This window comes from Chiloscyllium punctatum, unplaced genomic scaffold, assembly GCF_047496795.1.
Source record: "Chiloscyllium punctatum isolate Juve2018m unplaced genomic scaffold, sChiPun1.3 scaffold_173, whole genome shotgun sequence".
Classification (NCBI taxonomy): Eukaryota; Metazoa; Chordata; class Chondrichthyes; order Orectolobiformes; family Hemiscylliidae; genus Chiloscyllium; species Chiloscyllium punctatum.
The window spans coordinates 284,309-297,683 of NW_027309907.1; the positions used below are offsets into that span (position 1 = coordinate 284,309).

The window sequence follows — 13,375 nt, forward strand, 5'->3', positions numbered from 1 at the left end:
AAACAAGTTGTGAGCAAGGTGGGAGGGAGACAAAGACAAAAAGACAGTCTTTCACACGGGAGAAGACAGGAGAGACTAAATTACAGAAATGGTAGTCCCTCAAGGCCATGGGGAACGGAGTTAGGGCTTGGAAAGAAACCAGGAAACAAGGTGAGCAGCTGTCAAAGAAATACATTGAAAAAGCAGATTATAACAACATAGAGGGCAGAGTATGCAGTCTGAAATTGTTGCTCTCATTGGTGAGTACAGAACGCTGTAAAGCCTGGGTCATTCTATTACAGCCAACACATGCAGGATAGGCCAAGTGGCCTTGATCTGTGCTGTAACTTTCTGATAAATTTATTCTGACATTTGGAATTCAGGTCGGATGATGTTCATAAATTCTCAAATTGGACTTGAGTTTAATATTCTGGAGAAATGTTAAATAAATCACAATGATCCCATTCTGCAGACTTTAATCCACGGCCCTGCATGTTCCAGCATCTCAGTTATATCCATGACCTTTTATTCTAATGTAATGCTGGTTACTGCCTCTGCCACCCCATCAATGAGTTCCTGCTCCCCACCATCTCCGAGTGAAATGAATTCTTCCCTCCCCTTCTTTCTGGGAATTTGTTTCAATCTAAATCTTCCAGTTTCTGACCTCTCAGTTAATGAATAGCTCCTTCCTATCCACTCGATCTGGATTCCTCCGCATTTTATCACTTCAATTAAATCTCAAGTCATCCTCCTCGGAAATCATCCCCAGCCTATCCAACCTTTCCTCAGAGCAGAAATTCTCCAATTGTAGAAACATTCTGATCAATTTCCTCTGTATCCTCTCTGGTGTGATCACAGTAACCCTGGAATAAGGGGATCAGAAGTGTGTGCAGTACATTAACTGCAGTCAAATGAGTGTTGCTGATATTTCCCATGTCACCTCCGTGTTCTTGTGGTTGTCGCTCACACAAGACGTGTCCTGGTTTTCCCACTTGGAACTGGATGTGCACTCCATGGGGCTGGGATTCCCTACCATGTGTTTATTTGTTAACTAATCCTAAATTAACTTCAGATTAAAACAACATTATCAGCCACCCACCAGTCACCTTCTTCCATTATACTCAAGTCACGTTACTTTTTAAAATCTCTTTAAAATTATTACTATCTAAACACAACAGGCTTTAAGTTGCTGACCAAGTATTCAGATGTCTCCACTGTGACAATTACTTGAAGATTATCTTTACCTTCAGCTACATTTGGTGAATTGAACACTGATTGTAAATATATGAATATCAAACGGACTTGAGTTTTATGATAATTAATCCAGTCTGACATTCTTGTTGATTAATATCTTGAAGAGAACTGTCCTCAGAACTCCAGCTGTGCTCTGACTTCATTCACAACTGGAATTGGTTGGACTGCAAATCTTAGATCTGTTCTGTTGTTTCCCGGATTGCTTCACTCTGTCTATCACTTGCTGCTTATGCTGTTAGGCACACAAGTAGTCCTCTTTGGGAACTTCATCAGGTTAACACCTCATTTTTAGGTATTCATGCTGCTTTTACCGACATGCCTTCCTGAATTCTCTCAGTTGAATGAGGACTGATACTCTGGTTTGATGGTAAGAGGCAAGTTGGGGAATATGCGGGGCCCTGATTAAATCAGATTTGTTGGAGTACAATTCTACTGCAGTTCTTGGAAGGAATGAGCTAAGCTCTTACACTGTTGGCCCCATATAATACATGCAGTATCATGAACCCTGATAGGCCAAGACATGAAATACAAGAAACACTGTACAATGATGCAGGACCACAACTGCAGCAAGGGGAGTTTAAGATCCAACTTGACATAGGAGTTGTGGAAGAAGCAGCTGATCAGATTGTCTCATTCATAGTCACAAAGAGACTGTGAGATTATTTTATTGTTGGAGGTGAGGATGAAGGAGGTTGGGGAGATGGAGAGCCCTTCAAAAGAAACTAATCCGCCTGAGAGTTGTGAGATAGAATTGATTGCCATGCATTTAGCAGAAAGCTAATTGAAACTATTTTTATCCCCAAAAGATAAGAAGACTGATGATGCTTCCAATCATCCCCAGAAACAAACCCCAGAATACATGGTTCAGAGATGGATGTCAATAGCCAATCAACATCCAACTCCTGCAATCATTGAGCAAACATATATGTGATTACCCAGTTCTGATGAACCAGAAAATCACTGTTCACTCTGTGCAGATGGACAGCGATGTGGGGAAGTATTGGTCTCATGGTATTGTCGTGAGACAGTTAATCTAAAACCCCAGATAGTGTTCTGGAGACCTGGGTTCAAAGCCTATTGCAGCAGATGGGGGAATTTGAATTCCATAAAAAAAACTTGTGAAATTAGAGTCTAATGATGACCATTAATCGATTGTCAGAAAAACCCATCTGGTTCAGTAATGCCCTTTCAGGAAGGAAGCTGCCATCCTTACCTGGTCTGGCCAACATTGTGACCTCTGACTCACAGTAATGTGGTTGACTCTTACCTGCCCTCTGGACAATTAGGGATGGGCAGTAAATGCTGCCGGTCCAGCGACACCCTCATCCTGTGAATGAATAAAAAAAAGTGGCTTGGCTGGTGGTGAGAAGGGCTCTGCCTGTGAGATCCTTTATGCACGCCCGGACTCTCTGCCGCACCGCACGCTGCCCTCGAAGTGGCTGCGGGGGGGACGAGACTGTCACACACCTCCTTCTGGAATGTGCCTATGCAGAGGAAGTCTGGAGAGGAATGCAGTGGTGCTTGTCGAGGTTCGTCCCGAGCAGCGCCGTGACGCGGGACTCCGTGCTCTACGGCCTGTTCCCCGGGACTCACACCGAGACGAACATTAACTGCGCCTGGAGGATCATCAACTCGGTGAAGGACGCTCTCTGGGCGGTCCGAAACCTGTTGATCTTCCAGCTGAAGGAGTTGACCCCGACCGAGTGTTGCAGACTGGCACATTCCAAGGTCCAAGACTACGTGTTGAGGGACGCGCTGAAGCTTGGGGCAGCTGCCGCCAAGGCGCGGTGGGGAAAGACCACCGTGTAAGATCGGCCTGCCTAAAGAAGAACAGGGGGCCCATACAGATGGTTTTTTTTTTGGGCTCTGCTGATGCCTCAGCCAAATATATGTACAAGATTGAAAAATCCACAGGATTGTAAAGGACAAGGATAAAGTCGAATCTGTGTTTGTAAATATGGACATATGTATGGCATGATCCAATGTACAGACCATCAAATCTTTTTATGAATAAAGTATATTTTTGAAATAAAAAAAAATGAATAAAGGAAAATAAAAATCTGTACCCAGTGTGAATCTGTACATGTTCAACAATGTTAACATTTCCAAAGCTAAGATCTCAATGTGCACAACTTTATGAGCTGCCAAAACCATTGTTCATTACTTGGCGTGAAAAAGAGAAAAAAATCCTTCAACTGTGGATATCAGTAAATTGACTGGTGTCTCAGCAGGTTAGGATGCCTGAGTGAATCCCTTCCCCCACACACACAGAGCAGGTGAACAGCTTCTCCCCAGTCTGACTGGTTTGGCCAGTTTCCAGGTGGGATGGGTAAAGAATTCCCTTCTGGCATTCCCCACATTTCCAGGGTCTGTCCCTAGTGTGGCTGCACTGGGGTTGTGCCATTTCAGATAAATGCTGACAGACGGTCACACACACCGTTAGATGACCCCCACCACCACCCCCCCCCCCCCCCCCCAAAGACCCAGTATAAAGCAGTAAACATTATCTCCTGCTGTGGAGGGACAGCCTGTATTGGTCTGAGTAGGAACACTGAGCAGATTTACCTAAATGACAATTTAATCGGTGACCAGAACAAGTTAAGTAAGTCCAAATAAAATGCATTATAGCACAGAAAGAGGCCCATCAAATCCAAGCTGGCTCTCTGTAGCAGAATCCCATATTCTCATTCCCCATATGTACCCCAAACTCTGCAAGTTTATTTCCCTCAGAACTGATCTAATTGTTTTTATCAATCATTGATCTTCTCTACTTGCACCACCATAATAGGCAACATGTTCTGCATATTTCCAGCCAATACAGTCAGCAGAAACACTTGCTCATCTCCCACTGTCTCAAAACCTTACATCTGACCTTAACTCTTGTGTCATCACCTATCGAATGCAGATATTTTTGTCTGTTGTATCTAGGTCTGTTATAATCTTATACAGCTTTATCAAAAATATATCCAACTTTTTCACTTCAAAGAAAATCGCAATTTTTTCAAATCAATCCAGTGACTGCATTTTCTTCATCAGTGAGCCACTCCAGTAAGTCTGTACTCCACACTCTGAAGATCACTCATATCCTTCATTGTTGATGCCTATTTTGTTCCACAAATCCAGACGATGCAAGTTTTCTGCACAACAGCAGTAACTTTATTATTGGACAGCCGGCGAGAGTTTCAAAATGTCTCTAAAGTAGCTGAGTGTCGTGTCTACTTGTAGACACTCTTCTTCACAAATCTCTGCCTTACCCACAGAGACAGTATATTTAATAGGAATTAGACAAAGGCATATCAGTCACATGGACGATTGTCATTACATAGTTTAAAGTAGGTAATTATGACCTTACAAAACTTGATGAATGGCGATGTCCTGTGATAACGTGTGATGGATTACAGAAACTGATGATCGTATTGTTCATGATTATGTGTTGATGGGAGGAGATTAAGGCAGAATGGGTCTTCCTTCAGTAAATAAGGGAATCACTTACCTATGCTAATATGGAGGGGAGGTAAGACAATGGGAGTGGGAGGCAGTTTAACAGAGTTGTGCCCAGGGCTACCAGTCTCGTCTGGAAAGGGCAAATTCCTCTGTCTGGGATTATGGGGCAATCCACATGTCTGGCTGCAAGAGGTTCTATTTTGAGATACTGTCAGCCTCCACCATTCTGTGGTGTTCTGTCTGTATTAGTGGGCGGCACGGTGGCACAGTGGTTAGCACTGCTGCCTCGCAGCGCTGGAGACCCGGGTTCATTTCCCGCCTCAGGCGACTGACTGTGTGGAGTTTGCACGTTCTCCCCGTGTCTGCGTGGGTTTCCTCCGGGTGCTCCGGTTTCCTCCCACAGTCCAAAGATGTGCAGGCCAGGTGAATTGGCCATGCTAAATTGCCCATAGTGTTAGGTAAGGGGTACATGTAGATGTAGATGTAGATGTAGATGTAGGGGTATGGGTGGGTTACGCTTCGGCGGGGCGGTGTGGACTTGTTGGGCCGGAGGGCCTGTTTCCACACTGTAAGTAATCTAATCTAATCTATTCTAAGAGTACAGGCCTTCAGTTGATCAAATAAGGCCTTTTGCAAGGTAATGTTTAACCCTTGAGACCCCACGGTGTCCTGAAAGAGAAGCAAAAGGTATGGAACTGGTCCCTCTATGGTATTTTAACTTCCTTATTCTGACCAGGAATCTGTTGACCAGAATTGAATGCAATGATTGACTGTGACCTAACTCAAGCTTTGTCAAGGGTCAGAATCTTTTCCGTGAGTTTGTTATCATTCCTCCATTAATGAAGCCCAGCATCCCATTTGTTTTACCCAAAATACATAATGTTTTCTCTCCTTTAAGGATTGGTACACATTGTCCCCCATTCCTGCTGTCCTGCTCTCTGTGTCTGTGCCATTCAAATATATATTCCCTTTCTACATTGCTTCTCTCAAAATGTATCAACTTACTGTGTGTTCTAAAGAAGAGACATATTCCACTCAAAATATTATCTCTCGCTCCACACATTCTACCCGCTAGAAAACAGAACAGGACAGCACCGGAATAATTGGCCCACCGTGTCTGTGCGGTCCATTATGCCATTCCAAACTAATTCCATCTGCCTGTCCATATCCCTGCAAATCCATGCCTGCTTATCTGTCTGTCCAAATGCCTCTTAAATATTCTGATTGTTTCTGCTTTTCCCATCTCTCAGGAAAGTACATTCTTGTCACTTACCAGCTTCTGCATAAGAAACTTGTCTGACACAACTCCCTTTAAGCTTGCTCAGCTGTTGTTGGAAATGCTCAGCAGATCATGCAGCATCTGTGAAGAAAAATCAGTTAATATTTCGGGTCTGGTCACCCCTCCTCAGAAACGTTGACTTTAATTTATCTTCATAGAAGCTGCTAGACCTGCTGAACTTTTCCAGAAAAATGTTTTTGTTTCTGGTTTACAGCATCTGCAGTTGGTTCAGTTTTCATTTCCTTTAAACTTGCCCCCACTCCCCTTAAAACTCTGGCCTGTAGAATTTGCCGTTTTCACCTTGGGAAAAGATTCAGATGATTCACTCTGTCTGAGCCTTTCGGATCACCCATAGCCACTGACTTTCCCAACGCAAAAATCCAAGTCTTTCCAACCTCTCCCAATCCAGGCAACATCCTGGTAAACCTGTTTTCACGCTGTCCAAAGCCTCAACATCCTCCTTTTTATGTGGTGATCAAAACAGCACACAATACTCCAAAGGTTGCCTAATGACAGTTTTATATTCAGTCCCTGACACAAGAAGGCAAGTATGCCATCCACCTCCTTCACCACTTTCAGGGAGCTGTGAACTTGCCCCTGGAGATCCCTGTGTACATCAATGCTGCTGAGAGCCCTTCAGTTTAGTGAATACATTCCTCTTGCAATGAGCCTCACAAAATACATCACCTCACACTTGTCTGGATTAAAATCTATCTCCGTACAGGTTTTCCAACCGATCTCTTTCTTGCTGTATCCTTTGACAACATTCTTCACGATTCACAACTTCATCAATTTCTTCCATCTATAAACCTGCTAATCAAATCGTTTACATTTCCATGCTAAGCATTGATGTATGTTGCAGACAATTGATGTTCCAATTCTGATCCTTGTGGAACAACACTGACCATAGAACTCCAGCCAGCAACATGTTGTGGAAGGAACATATTTCATTTAGTCAGTCAGTCGGAAAGTATTTCAGGTGTTGGTGTGAATAGATTAGAATAGATTAGATTGTAGAATAGAATAGAATAGATTACTTATAGTGTGGAAACAGGCCCTTCGGCCCAACAAGTGCACACCGCCCCGCCGAAGCGCAACCCACCCATACCCCTACATCTACACCTTACCTAACACTACGGGCAATTTAGCATGGCCAATTCACCTGACCTGCACATCTTTGGAGTGTGGGAGGAAACTGGAGCACCCGGAGGAAACCCATGCAGACACGGGGAGAACGTGCAAACTCCACACAGTCAGTCGCCTGAGGTGGGAATTGAACCCGGGTCTCTGGCGCTGTGGGGCAGCAGTGCTAACCACTGTGCCACCGTGCCGCCCACTATATGTTCAGAGATGTTCCAAGATATTCACAATCCTGGTTAAAACACCCTGGAGCAGATTTTCGGTTCTGGCTACCCTACCTGGGGACTCCCCCAGAACCAATTATAAAGCAGTAAACATTATCTCCTGCTGTGGAGGGACAACCTGTATTGGTCTGACCATGAACACAGAGCAAATTTACCTTAATGATAATTTAACCCCTGAAGACAAATAATCAGAACAAGGTAAGCAAGTACAAAAAAAAAGTGTTATGGCACAGAAAGGGGCCCATCAAATTCAAGCTGGTTCTCTGCAGCAGAATCCCTTATTCTCATTCTCCAACTGTCCTCAAAACCCTGAAAGTTTATTTCCCTCAGATCTGATATAATCGTATTTGTTAATCTTTGATCATCTCCACTTTCAACACCATAATAGGCAGCACGTTCTGCATATTTCCAGCCAATACAGGCAGCGGAACATTGCAATCTTCCACTTTCTCAAAACGTTATATTTGATCTTAAATTTTGAGCCATCACCTATTGAGTGCAATTTATTTTATTGTCTGCTCTATCTAGGTGTGTTATAATCTTATCCATTTTAATCTATCAAGATATATTCAACTTGATTTCTTCAAAGAAAATAACAATCTTTTTTCCAAATCAATCCAGTGACTGCATTTTCTTCATCAGTGCACCACACCAGTAAGTCTGTACTGCACACTCTGAAGATCACTCAGATCCTTCCTGAGCAGGAATTTGTTGACCTGAATTGGATACAATGATTGATTGTGACCTAATCAGTCAATGAAATTGTTTCCATGAATTTGTTCTCATTCCCTTTATTAATGAAACCCAGGTTCCCATATATTTTGATCAAAACACTCTGATTATGTTTTCTCTCATTTAAAGAATTGTACACATTCCCCCGCTTCCCTCAGTCTCTACTCTTCGTGTCTGTGCTATCCAAATATATATTTCCTTTCTACATTGCTTCTCTCAAAATGTATCAACTCACTGTGTGTTAGAAAAAAATATTACCTCTCGCTCCATGCACAGTACCCCCTGGAAAACAGAAAAGTACAGCATCTGAATAATTAGCTCATTATGTCTGTGCAGACCATGATGCCATTCAAAACTAATTCCACCGGCCTGGACATGATCCATATCCCTGCCAACCCCTGTCCGCTTATGTGCCTGCCCAAATGCCTCTTAAGCATTGTGATTGTTTCTGCATTTACCACCTCCCAGGAAAGTACATTTCCAGTCATCTATCACCTTTTGCATACGAGACTTGCCTGATATAACTCCCTTTAAACTTTCACATGTTGTTGGAAATGCTCAGCAGGTCTTGCAGCATCTGTGAAAATAAAAATCCGTTAATGTTTCGGGTCCTTCTTCAGAAATGTGACCTCTGATTTCTCTTTACAGATGCTTCCAGACTTGTTGAGCATTTCCAGACACTTCTGTTTTTGTTTCTGATTTACAGCATCTGCTGTTCTCCCGGTTTTTATTTTCTTTAAATTTCCCCCTGTCCCCTGAAATCTATGGCCTCTAGAATTTGTCATTTCTACCTTGGAAAAAGATTCAGATTATACAACATAGAACATAGAACAATACAGTGCAGAACAGTCCCTTCGGCCCTCAATGTTGCGCCGACCTGTGGAATTTTCTCAACTCGTCCCCCTACACTATCCTAAAATCATCCATGAGCTTATCTGAGGATTGTTTAAATCTCCCTAATGTGGTTGAGTTGACTACCTTAGCAGGTAGGGCATTCCACACACTTACTATTCTCTTTGTGTAAAGAATTTGTCTCTGACTTAAATCTATCACCCCTCAATTTGTAGTTATGCCCTCTCATACAAGCTGTCGTCATCATCCTAAGAAAAAGACTTTCACTGTCTACCATATCTAATCCTCTGATCATCTTGCATGTCTCTACCAAATCCCCCGTTAGCCGCCTTCTTTCCAATGAGAACAGATCCATGTCTCTCAGCCTTTCCTCTTAAGACATTCCCTCCACACCAGGTACCATCCTGATAAATCTCCTCTGCACCTTTTCCAATGCTTCCACATCCTTTTTGTAATGGGGCGACCAGAACTGTACACAATATTAAAACTGTGGCCGCACCAGCATTTTGTATAGTTGCAGCATGATATTGTGGTTCCAGAACTCAATCCCTCTCCCAATGAAACCTAACACGCCGTATGCCGCCTTAACAGTACTATCAATCTAGGTGGCAACTTTCAGGGATCTATGTACATGGACACCAAGATCCCTCTGCACACCCACACTACCAAGAATTTTTCCAATGACCCAGTACTCTGCCTTCCTGTTATTCCTCCCAAAGTGCATCACCTCACATTTAGCTGCATTGAACTCCACTTGCACCTCTCAGCCCAATTCTGCAGTTTATCTAAATCCCCCGCAACCTGTAACATTCTTCCAAACTGTCTACTACTTCACAGACTTTAGTGTCGTCTGCAAATTTACTAATCCATCCACCTATGCCTGCGTCTAAGTCATTTATAAAAATGACAAACAGCAGTGGTCCCAAAACAGATCCTTGTGGAACACCACAAGTAACTGGGCTCCAGACTGAATATTTTCCATCAACCACCACTCGCTGCCTTCTTTCAGAAAGACAGTTTCTAATCCAAACTGCTAAATCACCCTCAACTCCATACCTGTGCATTTTCTCTAACAACCTACCATGTGGAACCTTATCAAAAGCTTTACTGAAGTCCATGTATACCACGTCAACTGTCCTAGTCTCATCTAAATGCTTGGTCACCTTCTCAAAAAACTCAACGAGGTTTGTGAGACATGACCTACCCTTGACAAAACTATGTTGACTATCTGAAATCAAATTGTTGCTTGTTAGATGATTATAACTGTTATCTCTTATAATCCTTCCCAAAACATTTCCTACAATGGAAGTAAGGCTCACTGGTCTATAATTACCTGGGTCATCTCTGCTGCCCTTCTTGAACAAGGACACAACACTTGCAATCCTCCTGTCCTCGGGTACGAAAACCCATTGACAATGATGACTCAAATACCAAAGCCAAAGGCTCTGCTATCTCTTCCCTAGCTTTGCAGAGAATCCACAGATAAACCCCATCCGGCCTGGGGACTTGTCTACTTTCACTCCTTCTAGAATTGATAGCACCTGTGCATAACTAACCTCAATCCTTTCTAGTCTAGTATCGCGTACCTCATTTTTGTCCTCTACAATATTCTCCTTTTCCTGTGTAAGCACCAATGAGAAATGTTCATTTAGCACTTTTCTGATCTCTGCAGTGTCCACACTCAACTTTGAGATTAGATTGCTTACAGTGTGGAAACAGGCCCTTCGTCCCAACAAGCCCACACCGACCCCGCTGAAGTGCAACTCACCCAGACTCATTCCCCTACATTTCACCCCTTCACCGACCACGACGGGCAATTTAGCAGAGCCAATTCACCTAACCTGCACATTTTTGGACTGTGGGAGGAAACCGGAGCACCTGTAGGAAACCCACGCAGACACGGGGAGAATGTGCAAACTCCACACAGTCAGTCGCCTGAGGGGGGAATTGAACCCGGGTCTCTGGTGCTGTGAGGCAACAGTGCGAACCACTGTGCCACCGTGCCGCCCATAAAAATAACAATACATAAAAAGCATAAAAACTTCCCACTTCTGTCTTTGATTAGCCCTATTCCTACCCTAAACATCCTTTTATTCTTCACATACCTATTGGAAATTTCAGGGTTATCCTTTGTTCTATTTGCTGAAGACTGCTTGTGTCCTCCCTTTGCTTTCCTTAACTCTCTCCTTAAATCCTTCCTAGCTGATCTGTAATCTCTATTGCTTCATCTGTACCATTTTGCCTCATCAACACATAAGCCTCTTTCTTCTTCTTAACAAGGGATGCAATTTCTGTAGTAAACCATGGTTTACAAACTCTGTCTGTGCCAGTTGTGTCACCCCACAGCCATTGACTTTCCAAAGACAACAATCCAAGATTTTCCAACCTCTCCCAATCCAGGAAACCTCCTGGAAAACTTGCTTCCACCTTCCCAAATGCCTTCACATTTTACCTATAATGTGGTGATCAAAACGGCACACAATCCCCCAAAGGTGGCCTGATTATAGTTTTATATTCACTCCCCTGACAGAAGAAAGCAAGCCTGCCATTCACCACCTTCACCACTTTCAGGGATTTTTCAGCTTGCATCTGAAGATCCCTCTGTATATCAGGGCTGCTCAGGGCCCTTCCGTTTATTGTCTACATTCCTCTTGCTTTGTGTCTTCCAAAACACATCACCTCACACTTGTCTGAATTAAAATATATCTGCAATTTCTCCACAAAACTTTCCAACTCATCTTTTTCTTGCTGTATCCTTTGACATCATTCTTCACAATTCACAACTTCAACAGTTTGCGCCATCTCCAAACTTGCGAATTAAACCCCAGTCCAACACCGGCATCTCCGAATCATGCTAATTAAATCATTTACATTTTCAAACTTTTCATTTATATACATTACAAACAACAGATGTCCCAGTTCTGATCCTTGTGGAACAGCACTAGCCATAGGCCTCCAGCCAGCAACATACCCCTGCACAACTATTGCTGGGAGAAATATCAAAGAGGAGCCTTGGGTTCTGTGTTGAACAGCACGACCAACGTTTATTCAGAGCTCCTTACTAATACATGCTGGGAGAGGTCCCTCTCTGGCTCCCCCAGATAAGTCCAGCATTTTGATGTGTTTACTTCATACGTTCCAGTAATATATTCCCCCTGACCTGAACTCCAGGGTTTGGAATGTCAGCTCTGATATTTCCGCGTTCCCTTTCACAGTCTGATTCTCTCAGCTCATGCAGCTGCTTTATTCGCTCTTTCACAAATGGTTTAACCCTAACCTTATCATTGCACATCTCCAGCCCTCCCACTACCACACATCTCCGGTTCTCCCACTACTATACCCTGTGCCATCTGCATCATCCATCCAGTTATTAAGTCAAAGGGGGACAGCCCCATCCCCTTTTCTGGGCTTGTCCTCAGTTTCATTAGGCTGGTGGGGAGTACTCTAACCCATCGCTGTACTGTCTCTGAGATAGCCTTAGTCAGACGAGCTTTAAGTGTCTGCGTCATTCCTTCGACTGTCCCAGAGCTCTGGGGGTGGTATGGTGATGGGATTTCTGTTCAGTATCAAACAGGGCACATAGCTCTTTAGCTATGTTCCCTGTAACATGTGTCCCTTGGTCAGAATCTGCAGGGGAATGATTCCACCCACTGAGTAAACCTATTTATTAAAACCCAGCAAGACCTCCTTCCCTGGGATTGGGATGGGTGTGTGTGTAAAACCCATCTGTACTTGTTCCCATGGGCCCCTGGGTCCCTGCTGCTGCCTCCATTTTATCCTGATTGCTTTCCCTGGCTCACACTGTGAACAGACTACACACCTTCGACAAAACCTTGCTGTATTTCTCCCTGTTCCAGGCAAGGATTGTAGTGGATCATCTGATATTGCATTTTATCCTCCCCAATATGGGCCAGCCCATGATATGTTTTTAATAATGTTTGTCTTATGCAGTGTAGTGGCACTGCTGGATCATCCAGACTCTGACGTGTCCTATTACTGCCCCACCCTTTTCCCATTCCTCATTCTCCTGTTGTGGGGCTGTATCTGCGAAGGTCTTTAAACTTTCTTTACTCACTTCTGCAGTTACTGCCACTGCCACTTCCCCAAATGTCTGCCCTGTTTCAGTCAGTATTTCACTCGCATTCCCCACATACTTACTGCCCCGTTGGTGTGAGGTTTCTACTTCCCTGTGAGCTCTAATCTTCATTATTGCTGCTTCACTGGGATAGTTAACTGCTCCCACAAACTCTCTGACCTGTGCTTCGTGCTCTATGTGGCCCCCAGACAGGGTGATGTACCCTCACTGAGCACAGGCCAGCACATGGTCATGAACAATACCAAAGGCATGCTGACTGTGTGTGTAGATGTTGACTCCCTGACCCCTGGCTCATGTCCGTGCTTCTGTCAGGGTTTGTGATGATTCTGCCAATTCTGGAGAATTCTCCACAAAATTCCCACAGTAATTAAACAA

At 43.7% G+C, this 13,375-nt stretch overlaps 1 long non-coding RNA gene across 2 annotated transcripts in view; it reads left to right on the forward strand.

The window, feature by feature from the left end:
* The window catches only part of LOC140471861 (uncharacterized), a 56,774-nt gene that overhangs the window by 28,497 nt on the left and 14,902 nt on the right, over nt 1-13,375 (forward strand). The window lies entirely within an intron of this gene.